The sequence below is a fragment of the Ailuropoda melanoleuca genome, chromosome X (assembly GCF_002007445.2).
Source record: "Ailuropoda melanoleuca isolate Jingjing chromosome X, ASM200744v2, whole genome shotgun sequence".
In the NCBI taxonomy this organism is placed as follows: domain Eukaryota; kingdom Metazoa; phylum Chordata; class Mammalia; order Carnivora; family Ursidae; genus Ailuropoda; species Ailuropoda melanoleuca.
This window is the reverse complement of record NC_048238.1, coordinates 81,653,891-81,667,594: the sequence shown is the minus strand read 5'-3', so window position 1 is coordinate 81,667,594 and position 13,704 is coordinate 81,653,891.

Here is a 13,704-nt window from a genome sequence, read left to right as displayed (position 1 = left end):
TAAATGTGAATGTTTGAATTTATGCTAAAGTATTTTTCCTCAACTTCTGTTTGTTTTTGAGCTGATTTATGTTGTGTTTAATCAGAGAAAAATTTTTACTTTTTTTTGTAAACCAAGAAGGACTCTCCTGTCTTTTACAGCTTTTAGTTTTCTGATTAGTTTAAGAAGCTCGTCTCTACCTCCAATTTCCTTTATTTTATTTCTTTTTCAGAAAAGCTCTGATCCATCTGGAATTTATTTTTGATTATAGTATGACATTGTGACCCACCCAACATTGTGTTCTAAGAAATGGATAACCAATTGTGCCAGGATCTGTTATGAGATATTCCCTTCTCCTGAGTTGAGATTAGCTTCTGTTAATTAGTAAATCATTGGACATATTTTCTGGACAATCTTTTGCATCTCAGTCATCTAGATTATTTTTAAAGTTTGATTCTTTTTTCGAACTTGAACTCTTTATTTTGAAATAATTTCAAATGTTTAGAAAATTTGCAAGAATAGCTTTTTTAAGATTTTATTTATTTGAGAGAGTGGGAGGGGAAGAGAGAGCGCACAAGTGGGGGGAGGGGCAGAGGAACAAGCAGACTTCCTGCTGAGCATGGAGCCCAACCATGTGGGGCTCCATCCGAGGACCCCGAGGTCATAACCACTGAGCCCAAGTCAGAGGCTTAACCGACTGAACCACCCAGGTGCCCCCAAAATTTACAAGAATAGTATAAGTAACTCCCATATACCCTTTACTTATATTCACAAATTATTTCCTGATGAGTTTTGGTAGCTAGACTTTATTATATAGTTTTAAAATATTTCCATTTTACTTATATTTTTTGTTTTTAATGAGGAAGGGATGCTACATTTTTCAAATGCCTTTGCTGCATTAGTAATGCTTTTGTCTTTCAGTTTGTTGATAGATTTTGCTAAAGTTGACTTGTTTTTGCATTCCAGAAACAAATGATACTTGGTCATGGTATATTATTTGATGCACTGATAGCTTTGGTTTTTAACATTCTGTTTATAATTTTTGCATCTGTTTTAAAAAGGCAGCTAGTTCTGCATTTTTCTTTTCGACTACCTTTATGAGGTGCTAGCATCGAGCCTATATTAGCTGCATAAAATTAAATTTGGAAGCTTACCATCACATGCTATGCGATAATAGGGTAATTTTTCTTTTAAATTATTTTCTGAATAGGTTATTCATTAATATGTTTCAAAGAGCAAAATTAAATAGAAAGTCTCGCTGTCAGCCCGTCCCTATGTATCCCTTCCCTACTGCACCTTGAAGCCCCTATAAATAAACACATCTTATTTTTTAAAAATCCATTCAATGTTCATTTATGTAAATACACTCAAACACAAATATGTATTATTATTTTCACCATTCCTCACACAAAGGGCAGCATCTATGTAGTCTAAAATGTACTCTGATTTTTTTTTGTCATTTAGTAAGTAATGGGGATCATTTAATATCAGTACATATAAATCTTCCTCATTTGGGGGGCACTTGGGTGGCTCAGTCGGTTGAGCATCTGCCTTTGGCTCAGGTCATGATCCCAGGATCCTGGGATCGAGCCCTGTGTTGGGGACTTCCTGCTCAACCAGGAGCCTGCTTCTCCTTCTCCCTTTGCCTCTGCCGCCCCCCCCCACCCCAGCTCATGCTCTCTCACACTCTCTCTTTCTTTCAAATAATTAAATAAAATCTTTAAAAGAAATCTTTTTCACTTTTTAGCCTGCATAATATTTGATTATATGGCTGTCCCACACCTCCTGGTGGACACTAATAATTCCCAGTATTTGGTTATTACAAACGATGCTTTAAGGAATAAACATATACATACGGCATTCATGTAGCCATATCTCTAGGATGAATTCCCTGAAATAAGGTTCCTGGATCAATAGGCAAAACATTTGTAATTTTGCTAGCTGTTGCTAAATTCCCCTCCATAGGTGTTGACTCATTGTGCATTAATGCGTTACGAGAGTTCCAGTTTTCCCACAGCCTGGAACCCGTTGGAGGAGCTCCATCCATTTTTCATGAAGGTTCTCTCGGTTGCTGCTTGGCAGCTGCTGTGGCACTTGCTAGAGAAATAAATGGCATAGTTTCTACCCAGACATTCTTCCTCCTGGGCCCGAGTAATGTAAGAAAATCAAAAAAGATAAGGGAGACACTTCATACATAAAGTAGGACACTTTTCTCACAGTGTGGAATCAATGGGACAAAGATGTGCTTTGTCAGAAGTTTACTTTATCCCTAGGAAGAAGAGATTAGAAATTGATTGGACTCTAGAGTGATCAATTTTATAGAGACTTGGTAAGTGTTGGGCATTTTCTGTTATGTGTAGTATTTGCTGCTTTTTCTCTGATATTTTTTAAAAGGGTTTTATTTATTTTTTTGACAGAGTGAGTGAGAGAACATGAGGAGGGGGAGGGGCAGATGCACAGGGAGAAGCAGGCTCCCCGCTGAGCAGGGAACCCGAGGCGGGGCTCCATCCCAGGACCCCGGGATCATAACCTGAGCTGAAGGCAGACGCTTCACCGACTGAGCCACCCAGGGGTCCCTCTGGTAAATGTTTTATAGCCACTTTATTTAGTTTTTGTTTTTTGTTTAAATGCAGTTGCCGTACAATATGGTATTAGTTTCAGGTGTACAACACGGTGATTCGACAACTATAGTCATTGCAATATTATCGGCTACGTTCCCTATGCTATACTTTTCATCCCCGTAACTTATTTATTTTATAAATGGAAGTTGGTACCTCTTTATCCCCCTTCACCTCTTCAGCCTTTCTCCCCACCCCCCTTCTCTCTGGCAACCTCCAGTTTGTCCTCTGTATTTGCGAGTCGATTTCCATTTTTGTTTGTTTGCTCATTTGTTTTCTTTACTAGAGCATATAAGTGAAATCACATGGTATTTGCCTTTTTCTGACTTATTTCCTTATCCATTCATCTATTGATGGATACTTAATAACTTTCACGTCTTGGCTATTGTAAATAATGCTGCAATAAACATAGGGTACATATATCTTTTTGAATTAGTGTTTTTTTCCTCTTTGAGTAAATACCCAGAAGTGGAATTACTAGGTCTCACGGTATTTGTATTTTTAATTTTTTGAGGAACTTCCATACTGTTTCCATAGTGGCTTTACCCATTTACCTTCTCACCAATAGTGCACAAGGGCTTCCTTTACTCCACATCCTCACCAACACTTGTTATTTCTTGTCTTTTTTATAATAACCATTCTGTCCAGTGTAAGGTGATAACCCATTGTGGTTTTCTTAAAGATTTTATTTATTTATTTGAGAGAGAGAGTGAGAGAGAAATAACAAGCCAGGGGAGGGGCAGAGAAGCATGATCCCCGCTGAGCAAGGAGCGTGATGTGGGACTCGATCCCAGGACCCTGGGATCATGACCTGAGCTGAAGGCAGACGCTTTACCAACTGAGTCACCCAGGCACCCCTCATTGTGGTTTGATTTGCATTTCCCTGATTATGAGTGATGTTAGGCATTTTCCCATGTGTCTGTTGGCCATCTGTATGTCTTCTATGGAAAAATGTTTATTTGGGTCCTCTGCCAATTTTTTAATTGGATTGATTTGGGGTTTTTTTTTTTTTGGTATTGAGTTGTGTGAGGTCTTTACATGTTTTGAATGTTAACCCCTTATTGGATATGCCATTTGCAATATCCTCTCCCATTCAGTAGTTTGTCTTCTTGCTTTGTTGGTGGCTTCCTTTACTGGGCAAAAGCTTTTTAGTTTGTTGTAGTTCCTGCTGTTTATTTTAGCTTTTGTTTCCCTTCCATACAAGCACCTGTCAGATGTGCTTGTATGGACTGAGGAGACAGATCTAGAAAAATACTGCTAAGGCCAATATCCAAGAGATTACTGCCTACATTTTCTTTTAGGAGTTTATGGAATAATCACTTTCTGGTGAGCTATGCTAGACAATTGAGCGTAGGTGAAGATGGGAGATAGACGAGGTTACTTCTTGGCTTAATTAGGATTATAAGTGTACATGGGCTGATGTTTCCATTTTGGTGTGTGTATGTCCTTAGTAAATACACTGTGGTTGGAATTCAGGGATGTGGGGTCTGATTAAACATCTTCGTTAAAAGGTATGACCAAGAGGAGTCACCTCTCTCAGGCCCCCATATCCAATCAGTTACGAATTCCTGATAATGAATCTCTCGTGACTTCCCTTTTCCATCCCACTGTGTCTACTCTATTTCAGAACCTTCTCTCTAGTGACATGTATGGAAATAGACTTCTGAGCAGCCTTTGTGCCTCTAGTCTCTGCTACCTACCCAATGCCACCACCCCCGGAATATACTCTCCATTTTGCAGCCAAAGTGATTATTCTATAAACAAATTTGAGCATGCACATCCTCTGATAAAAAAAAAAAAAACCTTTAATAATGCCCTATTGCTTTCAGGACAATGTCCAAGGGCCTTAGTTGGTCTTTGAAGACCCTCATATTTGGTCCTAGTCGGCCTTTTCAGCTCTATTTCCTGCCACTGGTTGCTATTAGAATGAAAGTGCCAGAAAGCCTAACAGAGACCTTGTCTGTCTTGTTCATTTATACATCTCTGGTGCCTAGAAAAGGCCTGGCACATATAGGCACCCAGTGAATATTTGTTGACCTAGCTTAAACATTGTACTTTCTGTAATACTGGTAAATCCTGCCCCCATACTCAGAATTAACTGCTCTCTCCTCTGTTTTCCCATAGCCCACTTCTGTATAATGTTTCCCTTTCACACCAGAATGTAAGTTCTCTAAGAGCAAGTTCTCTCTTTCCCTGAACTGTCCTCCCAAACTGTACCTATCAAGACACTTATAAATAGGTTTTTGCAGTGTGTTGGCTTAAAATAAATCCAGATTTATTAAATTTTATTATAAAGTCAGGCTTTTAAAAATCTTTTTTTTTTACAATTTTTATTGTTGAAGTATAGTGGATATACAATGTTATATTAGTTTCAAGTGCATGATATAGTGATTCAACATTTATATACATTATGAAATGCTCACCATGATAAATGTAGTAGCCATCTGATGTTATCACAATATTATTGACTAGATTCCCTATCCTGTACTTTTCATCTCTGTGACTTATTTATTTTATAATTGGAAATTTGTACCTCTTAATCCCCTTTTCTATTTCCCCGATCTCCCCACCCACCTACCCTCTGGCAACCACTGTGAAAAACAGTGTGAAGTTTCCTTAAAGAATGAAAAATGGAAATATTATATGATCCAGTAATACCATTACCAGATATTTATTGAAAGAACACAAAAACACTGGTACAAAAAGATATGTGAACCCTCATGTTTATTGCAGCATTATTTATAATAGCCAAGATATAGAGGCAACCTTAGTGTCCATTGATAGATGAATGGATAAAAAATTTGTTTTTTTATGAAAGGATAATATATGTGTGTGTGTGTGTGTGTGTGTGTGTGTGTGTGTGTATGGAATAGAATATTACTCAATGAGAAAAAGGAATGAAATTTTGCCATTTGTGACAACACAGATGAACCTAGAGGTTATTATGCTAAGTGAAATAGGCTCTTAAAACTTTAATCACTACAATGGAATATTACTCAGCCATCAAAAAGAATGAAATCTTGCCATTTGCAATGATATGGATGGAGCTAGAGAGCATTATGCTAAGCAAAATAAGTCAGAGAAAGACGAATACCATATGATCTCACTCATATGTGGAATTTAAGAAACAAAGCAAACGATCGTAAGTGGGGGAAAAGAGAGGCATATTAAGAAGCAGACTCACAACTATAGAGAAGTGAGGGTTGCCAGAGGGGAGGTGGGTGGGGGAACAGGGGAAATAGGGATGGGGATTAAGGAGGGCACTTGTGATGAGCACCAGGTGATGTAATTGTTAAATCGCTGCACTGCATGATAACACACAGAAATTCAAATAAAAACTTTAAAAAAGAAGCTTATGGGAATAGCCACATGCTTAACACATGGAAAATACACTGTGTATAAACCTTCTGTCAAGTAACATCTTCTTTCGTTAAGATATAAGGATTAAGGAGGGCACTTGTGACGAGTGCTTGGATGGAAGTGTTGAATCACTACACTGTCCACTTGAAACTAACATTACACTGTATGTTAACTCACTGGAATTTAAATAAAAACTTAAAAAAAAACTTCAGGGGCGCCTGGGCAGCACAGTCGTTAAGCGTCTGCCTTCGGCTCAGGGTGTGATCCCAGCGTTATGGGATCGAGCCCCGCATCAGGCTCCTCTGCTGGGAGCCTGCTTCTTCCTCTCCCACTCCCCCTGCTTGTGTTCCCTCTCTCGCTGGCTGTCTCTATGTCAAATAAATAAATTAATAAAAATCTTAAAAAAAAACTTTAATCAGGAGCACGTGGGTGGCTTAGTCAGTTAAGCGTCTTCTTTCGGCTCAGGTCATGATCCCGGAATCCTGGCATCAAGCCCCACATCGGGCTCCCTGCTCAGTGGGGAGTCTGCTTCTCTCTCTGCCTCTCACCCCGCTTGTGCTCTCTCTGTCTCTGTCTCTCTCTCAAATAAAAAAATAAAATGTTTAAAAAAAAAACTTTAATCAATTCCGTGTCATTGCAGGGGTGAAATCTCTGTTGCCTTCCTGGCATTCATCTGCAAGCCACACTTAGTGGCTCGAGCCCCTTCTCTGGTCTTCACGTAGACCCCCAACTCTCAGAACCACCAGTGGGGCCTCAAATCCTTCTCACGCTGCTACCTCTCTGATTCTTCTTTTGTCATAACATCTGTCTCTCACCTCAGCAGGGAGAGGGTCTCATCTTTTAAGGACTCACGTAATTAGATTGAGGCCACCCAGATAATCCAGAATAGTCTCCACTCTTTAAGGTCTATAACTTAATTGCATCTTCAAAATCCCTTTTGCCATGTACCAGATCTGAGGGATTAGGACGTGAACATCTTCTGTGAGCCATCATGCTGCATACCACACAATGAAAGGGGATTTGTGAGAGAAAGAGTGTAGTATCAGATTTGGTAGGTAACTAACTTACTATTGTTTGGGATGAGGCATGGCTCAGAATTATACGGAATAGGACATGGAGAGTGGTGCTATCATCTCATAAGCTAAAACAGGCCTGTCTGCAGGATATTGTGGTTCGAGACCATTTAAGGTTTCAGATGGTTGTATTTGAGATTATGGCGGGTGGCCATGTCCTGCTGACTGGTAGAAGGTGACATTTGTCCCTGTATCCTATGATACTGATCGCATTAAACTGAATTCTGGATTTTCTCTAGTATTAGTCTATGTGTCAAAGCTACATTTAACTACAAAGTAGAGGAGCTGATTTTTCTTGAGACGGGCTGCAAACTAGAAGACCATTTTTCTGTGTCAAAGTCCTGGCCCTCAGCCTTGTGGCCTCAAAATTCCAGATATGACTTTGTCTGTGGTCTGAGTTGATTCTTTTCTGCTCGGTTTTCTGATTGTGTCAGCTTGGTTTTCTTTTATCTCTATAATTTAAATAATATCTTACCACATTATTGACATATGAAAAGAAATAATTTTTGTCCTTATTGCCCATGTTGCTGAAATTGGGGTCCAAACCCATGATAGGTCCACACATGGTACATGAGCTCAGCAGCAAGGAAATGCCAGATGAGTAATTTACCAAATGGCACAGTGGTTTCTGAACGAGTTCCTGCCCTCCACAAAGTCAGCAATTCTTTTGTCTCCTCACCAATGGAATTTAGCCTTTGATAATATTCTGGTGTCTTTGCTTTAGCTTTGGTTTGAACCCTAGGTTATGTTTGTCAAAGTCGTCCACGGAAGGTTCTAGCCTTTGTTCCTGAGTATCAAATTTCAAAGCTCTCTTATTCCCTTGGTTCCAATGGTTCTCTTCCCACAAGAATGCTGAATTAAATGGCATTGGCCCTGCCTAAGGAAGCAGCCCCGTCAACAGGAGCTCATCTTTTCTGGCTTTACATCCCAAGGCCCAGTGATTTGCTGTCTCCTGCATTTCCTATTCAGTTTAATGGCATCAACATTCGTAGAGTTTTTCCTTTCTCCTTCATTTACCTCACTCCTGGATTCAATCAATTCCCTGTCTAGCTGATTTTACCTTCAAAATATATAGTAGCTACGTGAGGTAACATGTGCCAATTAGCTCGATTGTGGTGATGATTTCACAATGTGTATATATATCAAAACATCAAGTTGTGCATCTTAAATATATACCATTTTTGTCAATTATACCTCAAAAAAGCTGGGAAAAACATTAAATAAATAAGTACGTACGTACATAAATACATCCATACATAAATAAAACCACCTTTTACTTTGGGATTCTCTTGGTTGAAATCATTCAGTGACCCTCCCCTTCACCTACATGGAGGATGAAATTCAAAAGTTCTTGACATAACTTACAGCGTCATTTATGCCCTGACTGCCTCTGTGGTACATTTCACACCACCATTACATAGAACTCTCTGGAGATCCCCTCATACCTCATATAGTTTCAGACCTCTAGTCTTTTTATTTCCTGTCTGTAGTGTCTTTCCTATTCAACGGAACGACTCCTAATAATAGTTTAAGACCCAATGAAGGTCCTACCAAGATGCTTTCCACCGCTACCTCTCCCAGCTAAACCTAGTATTGATTTCCCTCTGCTGAATGACTGTAGTACCTGGTGCTTGCCTTTATCCTTTATCCCAGTGCTTCACATGTTCTAGAATAACCACTGACAAATGTTTGATAAATGAATAAGTCATATAATGATTGCGTGTAGTGAAACTTTATGCACACCAAAGTTCAAGTACATGATAAAAGATAGCTGTTGAGCCGGGGAAAGACATCAGAGCTGTAGCGATTTCAGGCAGATTCAGTTATATACTGACCGATTCCGGTGGCTCAAGCGATACCTTGGTTATGGATTCATCCTTTGCTTTGAATATTCTGCACGCTGCCTCAAACACTTCACCCACACAGCCCCACAGTGTGGCACAATGTCAGGCCAGAAGTCGGCTTCTGTTGGGGCTAGGTTCAGCTGGGTACTAATCAAAGGCGATCCTAATGGGTGATGGAGACTCCTGAGGTCAGGAACACAGTGTCACATGGAGAACCTGAGCTTTCAGGTACCCATCGTCGTACAGCACCTCGATCAACTGGGCTGCAGTTGGCTATCAAGGTACATCTTCTGATAATCTCATTTACATCAACAGGGAGTCTTTTAGTCTGGGTCTGAAAATAATATTGCTTGAAAGACGGCATTGAAGAATTAATGAACTAGGATCCCAAGAGAACCGGGGTCAGAATTCAATAATGTTTCGTATGAGTAAAATAAATCTGTATCTTTAGTAAGAGTCCATGTCAATTCGTTAATGTGGTACGGCACAGTCACTACTGATAGCATTTTAGCTCCTTTTTTAAGGGCCAGTGCAGCCCAACAAAAAGTTAGGCCTTTAGGACAAGAAATGATTTTGAGTGATGAAGCAATCTTCTGTGCTTGTGACTGTACGATTGTGTCAAATGAATCATAAAGTTACAGCTGCTTATTTTCCATCAGCCCCCTGACCACCTGCTTCTCAGACATGGGCAGCTTGTCAGAATGACTGCAATACTATGGTCACCTGTATCTCGTTTTGTTTCGTATCAAGCAAGTGTTTAGCTATTTTTGCTATTGGTTCCAAAGCTAAGTCATCACCCTCTAGTGCAAAAACAGCACCACTCACTGTCGATGCTCTTCAAGTACTGACTGACTAGAATAGCTAAATACATTGTGGAGGATTGATGGATATTGTCCTTATGCAAATTTTAGGCTCTTTCCCTGAGTTCTTAATTTCTCTCCTCTGATTATTAAAAGCAAAATAATCATGTAAAAGCCGGTGCTCTAAGCTAGAAGCAAGGGCTTAACTATATCGATAGGTATGTTAGATGTTAGGAGGCCAGTTGTTAAGATACACATTTTTTAAAAAAGATTTTATTTATTTGAGAGTGAGAGAGAAAGAGCGGGGCGGGGCAGAAGGAGACGGAAAAGCAGGGAACCCGACACAGGGCTTGATTGCAGGCTCCATCCCAGGACTCCGGGATCATGACCCAAGCTGAAGGCAGACGCTTAACTGACCGAGCCACCCAGGTGCCCCTGAGATACACATCTTTAGACACAAAGCCACACGATTATTTTTTCACGCACCTTTTATTATCAAATTCTTAAATGCTATTTGTCACAGTTATGATTAAAGCGCTAGAATCCGGAAAACAAAATGCTACATTTAAGAAAGCGGCCTGTTAAATTTTCTTTTTCTGTCTCTCAAAGGAATCTTCAGAAGATCGCACTGAAATTTATGGGCCCCTTAGCTACAAAGCTGCAAGAAAGGGCTTGGGGGCCACTCTTGTGTAGTTGTGTAGTTTTCATTTCCCTCCATGTTCTGGGAGAAAATATCACCTTATAATAAAAATTATGGTGAATTTGGATTATGGCAACCTTATTCTTGCCCCTGATTTGTTCCCTCACCCTTGAGGAACTAGAGAAAATAGTTTAAACTCTGTGACCTGTACTCATCTTTAAAATGAAGAGGCTGGACTATTGCTTATTATAAAACCAATGAATATTTATTGATACGAATGAATTTATGAATGAATCTAATAATGATATGTAAAGTCCATTCTTTCCAGGTTAATCTGTGGTTCTCTAGTTAGTTCTGTGTCATTGAACTTAATCAAGCAGAAGCTAAAACCTGTTACAGGTGCTATCAAAGGAATTCTGGCATTAAGCATAGCTTGAACTGGTGAGACCCCATAGATCTCTTCCATCTCTGCTAATCGATGATGCTATCTACGTATGAGACGCTGTTTGGGAGCTCTTGTCAAGCCATGCTGGTCAAAACTGTAAAAAGACGTACAAATGGCTAACAGGCACATGAAAAAATGCTGCACATCACTAGCCATCAGGGAAATACAAATGAAAACCACAATGAGATACCACCTTATACCAATTAGAACGGCAAAAATTAACAAAACAGGAAACAAGTGTTGGTGAGGATATGGAGAAAGGGGAACCCTCTACACTGTTGGTGGGAATGCAAACTGGTGCAGACACTCTGAAAAGCAGTGTGGAGTTTCCTCAAGATGTTAAAAATAGAGCTACCCTACAATCCAGCAATTGCACTCCTAGGTATTTACCCCAAAGATGCTGATGTAGTGAAAAGAAAGGGCACATGCACCCCAATGCTCATAGCAGCAATGTCCACAATAGCCAAACTGTGGGAGGAGCTGAGATGTCCTTCAACAGACAAATGGATAAAGAAGATGTGGTCTGTATGTACAATGGAATATTACTCAGCCATCAGAAAGGATGAATACCCACCATTTGCATTGACATGGAGGTAACTGGGAGGGGATTATGCTAAGTGAAGTAAGTCAAGCAGAGAAAGACAATTATCACATGGTTTCACTCATATGTGGAACATAAGCAATAGCACGGAGGACCACAGGGGAAGGGAGGGAAATCTGAAGGGGGAGAAATCAGAGAGGGAGACAAACCATGAGAGACTATGAACCTCAGGAAACAAACTGAGGGTTTCAGAGGGGAGGGGGGTGGAGGGATGGGGTAACAGGATGATGGGTATGAAGGAGGGCACATGTTGGGATGAGCCCTGGGTGTTACACGTAACTAATGAATCGTTGAACACTACATCAAAAACAAATGATGGACTAGACAGTGGCTAACTGAACATACTAAAAAAATAATAAATAAAAACTGACAAGAAACTGTAAAAAGAGAGCACTTAAATGACGTATAATATGAAAAAAAATAGCCTCACAAATAATTACACACAAGTTGAAAAAATCACATGGTATCACTTTTGCCTACCAAATTGGCATAGAGTTAACAATACAATGGTAGTATTCCATAGTGGCAAGGGTCCTTATGGGAGTATAATTTAATCCAGATGTTTCTGAAAGCCCTTTGTCTGGCTGGCTGCTTCTTATGCTTCAGGTCTCAGCCTAGAAGAGAATTCATCAGACTTTCCTTGACCACGTAAGCAGTTTCTCCTTCACCCTCCCCTCCATGCTATGCCTGCCAATTCTTCCCTTCATAACACGCACTGCAAATTGTGTTTTTGCAGACGGATCAGTCAGGATTCTATAGAGAAAAATAACCAATAGGAGACTTTATGTGTGTGTGTATGTATCTCCTATTGGGTATATGTACATACATACACATATATGTATATAACATATGTATATATGTAAAAAAGAAATTTATATATGTGTATATATAAAAAATATATTTTATCACAATAACATATGTTAATATGTTGTATATATGGGTGTATATATGTATATAACTTATACATGTGTATATATGTAAAAAAAGACATTTATTTGAAGGAACTGGCTCACATGACTGTAGAAGGCTGGCAAGTCTGAAATCTTTAGGGCAAGCCAGCAGGCTGGAAACTAGGCCAGACTTGATGCTGTAGCCCTCAGGTGGGATTTCTTCTTCTCTGGGAACCTCAGTTTTGTTCTTAAGGCTTTCAACTGATTAGATGAGGCTCACCCACATTGTCAAGAATTATTTACTTTATTTAAAGTCAACTGATTGTAGATGTTAATCACAGGTATGAAACGCCTTCAACACCTGGATTAATGTTTGATAAGATAAGAGACTACTTTGGCCTATTCGTGTTGACATGTAAAATTAACAATCACAACAGGTTTGTTGATTCTCCCGCTAGATGATAAACTCTATAAAAGGCCAGAAACCTTGGTTTTTCTGGTCACCTCTAGCACATTGCCGGTCACACAGTGTGTGTTCGTAAATACAGTAGTTGCTTAAATATTTGCTGATGTAATAAATAATGAATGCATGATATCTGATGACTATTGAAGCACTCATCCCGTGGTTTGGGGGTCAGATGGCGCTTTTTTTATCATGACCATTTTCAGTACCTGGTCAGTTGGGTAGAACCATGAAGAAGTATTGGAAAGTTTGGTGGTTTTAAAAATTATTATTAAAACACACAAACAGGCAACAAATGAACAGTCGAATAATAAAAGAACCATTCAGAATGAATGCTCAGTTTACTCTTCTCCTTATATGTTAATGTCTTAATTATGCTATTATTTTCAGATAAACTTGAAGGACATCAGAGATCAATGACAGATCAAAATAAATATTGTCTCATGCAGTAGTTATAAACAACCAGGAAATGTAGTAAGACAAAAAGATCTTCAAAATGGCGATGAAATTTTAAAGTACCTACAAATATATCTAAACAATTAATTTAAGCTCTTTGTCCAGAAATTGAGGACATAATAACTGGAAAGGCTTGCCATATTCATTATAAAGATGTCAGTTATCCACCAAATTAATCCATAATTTAAGTGTAATTCTAATAGAAATCCAATAGGCTTGTTCTTGGAACTAAACAAATGGATTCAAAAATTCTTTGGGAGAGTAAAATCCAAGAACTAAGACAAATCTGAAGAAGAGTATGGCAGAGGAACATGTGCTATAAGTTTTTAAGATGTGTTTTAAAGTTACTAGGATAATCGGTAGGGGAAGAAAGGGATAAAGAAAGGGGGGTAATCAGAAGGGGGAATGAAACACGAGAGACTATGGACTCTGAGAAACAAACTGAGGGCTTCAGAGGGGAGGGGGTGGGGGAATGGGATAGGCTGGTGATGGGTAGTAAGGGGGGCACGTATTGCATGGTGCACTGGGTGTTATA